Below are 8,058 nucleotides of genomic sequence, written 5' to 3'. Positions count from 1 at the left end.
CACAGGCACATGCACAGGCACACGCACACACACAATTTCTTCCTGAACAAGTTGATGGCGCCTAGCATACATCATGGCCCTTTGAGACTAAATACTTTGGAACCCCACATGCTTCCTGAGCACAGCTTGCTAGTTCCAGCACGGAAGATAACCCTGCCCTCTCTGCTCCCAGGGCAGTTATGAGGATAGGAGGGGCACATGAGAGCCCGCGAGAGCAAATCTAGGGCTGTTATCTTTTTGTGAAGCAATTCTTGGGACTTAAAAATGAAAATTACGGTGTTTTCCCAGAGAGATGTCCAGGGTCTCAATTCCTCTGGCAGATAGGCTGCTTTTCAGCCAAACCTGGAGTGCATGGTGGGGGCTATGTACGGAGGCTGGTCCCTCTGCAGCCCCTCCTCTAGGCCAGGGTGACCTGAGCCCTGGTGAGGACCTTTCTGGCTGATCATCTCTCCCCAGGGCCCAGGGGGAGATTCTCAAGGCAGCTGTGGCTGGCACAGACAATGCTCGCCCACCCCAGGGAAGGGCTCCTTCTCCTTGATGAAATGGAACCAAGCCAGCACAGAAAACCTCTCCTGGCCGGTTGGCCTTGCATTCAGGAGCACAATGGTGTTGGTCCTCTCAGCGGGTTTTGAGAGCCATTCCCTTAATGAGAACGATAAATTCACAAGAAAAGGCTGGTTGCCAAGCACAAGGAGGGAAGTGCTCTCCAGGCCTTGTGGCCCCAAGGGACCACCCCTCTGAGCGTGGGACCTGCAGAATCAACCACCAGACACAGACCAGGCCCAGACCTACTGAGTCAGAACGTCTGGGCTGAGGGCCTGGCGATGGGTATTTTTAAAATCTTCCCAGGTGACAATCTGTCAGTTTAGTAACCACTGACCTAGATACTCTCTGAGATCCTTCCAGCGCTGAGATCTTTTGATGGTGTGATCTGGAGAAGAAAACTAGAGGTAAAAGAGATGCAGACTCAGTTAAAGGGCATGCATTCCTCCCTTGCACCCCAGGAGTGAATTTGATAGCCCCCTTCTCCAGAGTAGAAACTTCAGGCACTTTGCTGGCAGCCCATTAATCTTGGAAGGGAAATGTGTGCCCCGAGCCTCAATGTGTGTACGAGGGTGTCTTCCAGAGTCTCTCATCCTCAGTTTTCCTGAACCAGCCCTAATGAAGGCAGAATGGGGTGGTGAGAGGCGGTAGAAAATCAGTGAAGCAGCCAGTTCTGCTCTGGCTGCGCTGATACAAGCTGGCTGCTGGTGTGGGCTGTTCACTGGAGCACAGCTGTGGGCAAGGCCAGGTGCAGTCAGGCAGCCTCCGGGTGAGCCCAGAGGGCCCGGCTGCCCACCCAAGTCAGGGAGCAGCATTCGCTGGTCCTGACTCATTCAGCCCTTCTCAGCAGCAGGCCTGGGACTTCCCCCTCTGGCTGCCCAGCAAGCTTCTCTCCTCCCCACCCCCTACCGTGACTAGCTTATTTTCTTCTACTACAGTTACCCACACCCCTCAATGGGGTCACTCTGACCCATGCCAGGGGCTTCTTGAGTTTCTAGGCAAACACTGGGACTCTGGGGCCCAGCAACCTTATCCCTCCCGTCATTAAACATTGAGGCTCCGGGAGGATGGGGTGTAAAACCCTGTGAGAATAAGTTCCCTCCCCCATTTCCCCAGCACCCAGCGTTGCCCTAGGCAGGTAGCAGGCACAAGGGCCCAAGGGAGAAAGGCAAGGAGGAAGAGAGAGAGGAAGGAAGGAAGGCTGAAATAAATCGGCAATAAAATCCAGTTCTTAATTGATCCACTGCATCAGATCTCTCCCTGGAGTCTGTTCCAGGAAAGCTCCTTAGCCCACTCCAGTTCAGAACGACTTCCCCTTTTACCTCATCATTCTAGGGCTTCTCTTGTGAGGAAAGAGTGTGAATTAAGCTAAGAGTGTGAACTAAATGGATTTTATAAAGGTTCACCAGATGTGAGAAGCCACCCACATAGCACAAAGAATGAATAACCGACTGAAAGAATAAACATATCTGAATGTCCAAATCTGGCCTCTTCTTTAAAGTTCCCTCAATGAACTTTGCCTGGATTTCTCCAGCCAGAAGAGATCTTTCCCTCCTCTAAAACTACACAGCACCTTACCCATCCTTCTTTGGCTGACAGGCTACAGTTCTCTACCTTGTGATACAACCAGTCTGTGTACATGACAGAGTGATATACACCAACCAGCAAAGGCTTTGCAGGCAGATCACCCTAAGTTCGAACCCCATATTTTCCTCTCACCAGCTGTGTAGGTGTGGAGGAGGTGCTTAACCTTTCTTATCCTCAGGTACATGTGTAAAATCAGAATAATAACAGCATCCAGGGTTGTCATGGGGTTAGCAATGTGGCAGAAATGAACAGAGTTCATATTATTTCCTTTCTTTAAGGCCCCAGGGAAGAATTAGCCTTCTCTGCCCCTGCTTAAAGTGAGATATGACCAATGAAATGTGAGCAGAAGTGATGCATGTCACCTCTAGGCAGAATCGTTTGGAAGGTGGTGCTTGATTCCCCAGTGAATCAAAAGGACTCATGCTGAATGGTGGCATCATAAGATGGCACAACATCCCAAAGGGTGGCAACCATAGGCAGTCCCCTTCCCTAAAGAGCTACGTTAAGAATTTAATAGCAGTAAGAAATAAACTTGTACTGCTTACAGCCACTGAGATTTTGAGATTGTTTTTTTTTAACCATAACATCGCCTAACCTAACCTGACTAATACAAGACATATGTATGTAGGACCCTTAATACAGCTCTGACACACAGTAAGTGCTTGATAAATATGTCACAATTAAAGAAACATACAAACAAGTGTTTGAGCAACTGGACAAATTAATGAAGTAGTAAATTGTTCCAGACTGGTTCTGCTTTCTCTAAGGAAAGTTTGCAACAACCTTTTTGGCTTCTTTATGGTGAATAAATGCCTTACGTAAATGCCACTGGTGGCTGGGTTACTGCCTGGCCAATAGGTGTAATTGCCTTTCACAGTGTTTTTCCCCGTTATCTGGGGATGCAATGTCACCCATATAACTCCACACATCTCCCTAGACCCTACTCTGCCACCTCTAACTGGAGGTGTATGAGGGGAGTCAGGGCTCTCAATCTAGGTATGTCTGCCATAGGAGATCCCATCTGGTGAGACAGGCTTCCAGCAAAATAATCCTTGAGAATCCCTACAGCCTCCCTACCACACACAAAGCATATTCCATCTGGGAGAAGAGCCCAAGGAGAGGGGTCAGATGGAACCCATGCCTGCTGTTATCCAGTCCTGGAACCTGAAGGGCCTTTGCAGGTGGCTGCTTAACTCAGCACAACCAGGACTGACCCAGGTGAGGCTACACAGACTTCAACCCAAAATGGAGCTGAGAACTAACATGTCAGGTCGACTGCATGGGCCATGTAGCCTATCAACATCTTTCACATCAGTATCCGCTGGGGTCCAGGTAGCAACTTGGTGACATAGCCTAGATGAGAATCGTTATTATCCCCGTCTTACAGAACAGGAGAAACTAAGGCTCTGAGCAGGAAAACGAATGTTTCAGCACACTCCATAGCGTCCAGAAGAGGCAGATCCAGTCATTGATAACAGGGGCTTGCTCAAGATTTTCCCTCTACCCTCCAAAGGGGAGGCTGAGAGACCTTTGTGATTTCTTCATGTCACTTTAAAGACATCCTTTTTGCTGATGAAGCAGGCAAATAGCATGTTCACCTGAAAATTCCTCAAAGACTGCTCCCTACAGCTATAAAAATTACAAAGGAGAGCGAGAAAGAGGGAAAGAGAGGAAGGAAATGCCGCTCCAGAAATTAACACAACACTCAAGAGAAGAGGGGGAAAGGGGAGAGCATTTGAAGCACTGAAAAGGGACCCACTGAAAAGGGAGGTATGTGCACCAGAGGCAGCAGAATTAAGTGCCAGTGTGCGATCAGAGTCAGATTTGAGGCCACAGCTGAGAATTAGCAAGAGTCAAGTCTAAAAGACAAGGTGACTGGGCAATGTCAGGTGGAGGGAGGGAGGGTGGGTGCAGAGAATAAGTCCAGGAAACCTGAGGGCACTGGAGTCCCCTCTTCTGTGGTGGGTGTGTGGGTCTGACGACAGGCGTGGTGGCCACAGGGGCCCTGTAGGGTGGGGCGTTTCTGGCTGCAGTTTCCTTTTCTGGCTGATGAAGGGTTGACGCGAGGTTCCTTGCCATGCCCAGCTCTGACACTAAAACAGTCTTTGTGCACTGAAAATCTTGTGATTCTCCATCTCCAGACCACTGGGAGCTGGGTCGCATCCAGATTCCCAGTTGAACCATCAAGAATGGCCCTGTCACCGCACTGTCTTTTAGTCCTCACGACCCAGGAAAAATGCAGTGCAGTCCTGCAGTATGCATGGGGAAACTGAGGCACGACATAGTAAAGGTACTTTGCTAAGTACTACAATTCGTAAGTGGAGGAGCATAGATTTGAATCCAGTCCTACGGGCTGCAAATCTCAGGCTATTTCTCTGCCCCATGCTGCTTCCCAAGCTCATAGCGAAGATTCGCCCAGAGCAACAACCCTCTGGGGTTGTTTTTCTTTTTTTTTTTCTTTTTTTTTTTTTAAGTTGGTTACCTACGTCAACAGAGAACTAAAAGGGACCAGTGATAAGGGAAGGCTCTATCTCTTTCCTTTGCCCAAAGAGAATAAACACAAATACCAAGAGCAGTGGTGCATAAAGCCATTTGCCCCTATGTCCTTGCTGGAGACAAACAGATAACCCTTATTTGCAAGTTTGGTTAAATATTAACTCAGCACCCAAGGGCGCTGTCCTGTACAAGCAAGACAAAGTCCTTGCCTTAAGATTCGAAGCTCAGAACTGAACCAAAGGAGCCTGAGCATCTACCAAGCATTTTCCTTCTGCACCGAAGACCCCCCAGCCCAGGGGCCCTTCCCCTCTCCATCATGGAACTGAATGAAATCAGGCGATCATGCACTGATGGCCTGGACAAGCAAACGAGAGCTTGACCCTCATGCCAAACTGACCTACAGGAGAACTCAGTTTACACCCTGTGCCTACTTCTGCACACACCCATATAGTGTCACCCACTCCCACTCCTGGTCTCAATGGCTGTGATCAGGCAGAGCTGAGAGGAATGATCGCCACGCCCTTGCTGCCTCACATGGGAGCTGCCTCTTCCAGATGCATCGGGGTTTCTGCTCTCTGGGCCTCGGTGGTATTTCTGCTCCACCGACTGTCCTCTGGCTGAGGCTTACGTCACATTCAGCCTATGACCTCTGTGTCTGTGGACACAGTGGGGTGACAGAGGGGAGCAGGGCAGTGACAGATCTCTGTGGTGCTGGAGGAGGGCTCTGATCATTTCCTAAACATGCTGGCATCTCAGTACTCAGTTACTATAGGTGCCAGCTTGCCTTTTCAACTGAGTTGGAAAAATAATGACATATCTGAAAACCTACTTTCCTTCCTTAACTAAACCCTGCTACTCAGTATTATGTTAAAATCTTATTAAATAAGACGTTGGTGTCGACAGTAAACCTCACCCTTTAGAGCTGATGAGGAATAAAAAGAAAAACAAAAAACAAAACAAAACAAAACAAAACAGTATCTTCCTCTTAGGCAGTTGACAGTGTAGACAGGACAATAACTTTCAGGCTGATAGCTCCAGTGCAGGACTGGAACATAAGATAAACCAGACTATGAGCCCAAAGGAAACCAAAAAGGCAGCAAGACTTCTCCTGTTCATACTGACCAATCAAGTCATGAGACCATCCGCAAATACATCGCCACTCTAGTCATTCTTGTTAGACCTCGAAAACCACTGGCCTCCCCCAAATCTCCCACTTTTGTTCATACTTCCAAACTTCCAACTAAAAGGACTTTATCTTTCTTCTCTACCTGACTCGTGCCGACAAATCTCAATGCCTCCCGCCCTGACTTTCAGATTTGATTGTGCCCCCAACACCCCATCAATCCCTACAGTGAACATAGCTATTTGACAGCACTTAGCCCACTTCTTGCACTTAGCCCTTTTTAAAAAATCAGGCTTTTGGCATACTTCAAATTGTTCCTGAGCAGAGAACATATTCATAATCTCCAAACCTGCCTTATAGTAACTGCTCAGCAAATGTTGATTGAATGGATTGGCGACGGGATAAAGTAACTTTATAATTATAAACTCCTTCTTTATTTGCTCCCCACAGCATCCCTCATATGGGAAGAACAAATATTATTATCCCCGTTTACAGATGAAAACAAGGCCACAAGGCTCACTCTCGTTCACTTACTTAACTAATGTTTATTATGTGTAAGTTTCAATCTGGAGCTGTAGTTTTCAAATGTTAACATGCACACAAATAATTTAGGGAGCTTGGTCAAATTTGGGTTCTTCTGCAGTAGATCTAGTGTGGGGCCTGAGAGTCTGCATTTCTAACAAGCTCCCAGGTGACACTCATGCTGCTGGTGCAAGAGCCACACTCAAGTCTTACCTACCTAACAGGGTGGCTGAGAGAAAGAAACTACCCAATTAGCTTGAGTATGTAGCAGGAACTAGAGTCTTCTTCAAAACCTTAAAAAGGATAGAAAGCATTATACCCATTTTACGGATATGGAAACTGAAGATCAGAGAGACTGACTTCTCAAAGGTCTAATCCAGCCCTTCTGACACCAGTTCAGTGCTGCCTTTACTGCCACCCACTACACTGAGTGCTGGGAGGATTCAGAGATGAAGGCAGCACATCCCATCCTCAGGAAGATGGCGCAAAACATGCACTTGCACCAGGAATTGCAGTGCAAAGTCAATTGAGGGAAGAGCCAGAAGTCCAGGGGCAGGTGAGCCACGTGCCAGCCAGATTTTACCCAAAAAACATGGCACATCTTTGCTTTCTACTCACAGCCCAATTTAGACTGCAGATGGGGGTCTTCTTCCATCAACCCAATCCCTTTAAAAGAAAAAAGAAAAACAGTGGCTTTAGCATTTTTCTTTTAAGCCCTGAACCTCTTCAGTGGAAAGTGCTGCCCTTCCGACCTGTTGATGTAATTGCCATAATTGAAGATTCCAGCCCCCCATGTGGGTGGACAGGGCCCCATTCAACCATCAGGTCAGCGAAGTGTAAACCTGCTGAGTCCTTCAGATGCCCCGGCCACAGCCTCCCCCTCCCTCTTGCCTCCAGCCCTGCAGGCTTGGCTCCCCGCGACGCCAGGGCAGCCAGGCCCAGGCTGGTCCCTCTCTCACTCTGGGAATGGTGCCTAATTAAGGGGTCTGTTCTCATCTCCATGGGGCCGACTTAAGGCCTCCTGACAGTAATGAGAGCCACACGTGTGCTGCTTGGGGTGGGAAGGATGGCTCCCCTGCTGTCTTAGCACCCTATTAAACAGCGAGTCACACACACACACACACACACACACACACACACACACACACTCACACACAGTGCAGTTCTGCGATAATCACCATCAAATCTTTAGAGCTATAGGGAACTGCTCCAATTCTGAAAGAGGAAAGAATCAAAGAAAAAAATAACTTGCCTAAGGGCACACGGCAAGTCAGTCAGTGTCACTGGACTCAGGAGTCCTGTAGCCCCTCACAGCACAGACTTCCCCATGGAGGGTAGGGCTCTCCACTCTGGCTCTAGGGGAGCAGATTGGGGGTGGGGGAGGGGGAGGAGACAGAATCCCAATTCACTATTCTGGAGCAGCCAGTTTCAGGGGGCTGCCAGGCAGAACAGAGAGAAGCCGTGTACTGGGGCTGGGGCTGGGGCTGTTGCATCTCCAAGACACCCTTTGATCACACACAAAGCCAAGCTCAGAGTGGGACATTCCTTGCTTCCCGGGTGGATCCATGTTTAACCCACACCCTCCCAGCATGAAAAGGAACCAGTCTCATTGCCCTCGCCTGCAAACCCTCCCCTGTCCCCACACCCTTTCTCTCAGCATCCACCCCCAAAACAGCACATAGTTGATTCTCAGTAAATATTCATTAAATATAATAAAAGTCAAGTCAATGTTTGTCCCAACTCACAGTCATGTTAGTGCATTGTTTTAATCATAACTTTGCTTATCG

This window comes from Pteropus vampyrus, unplaced genomic scaffold, assembly GCF_000151845.1.
Source record: "Pteropus vampyrus isolate Shadow unplaced genomic scaffold, Pvam_2.0 Scaffold14, whole genome shotgun sequence".
Lineage (NCBI taxonomy): Eukaryota > Metazoa > Chordata > Mammalia > Chiroptera > Pteropodidae > Pteropus > Pteropus vampyrus.
The sequence above is the reverse complement of the archived record's forward strand: the minus strand, read 5'-3'. Positions refer to the sequence as shown.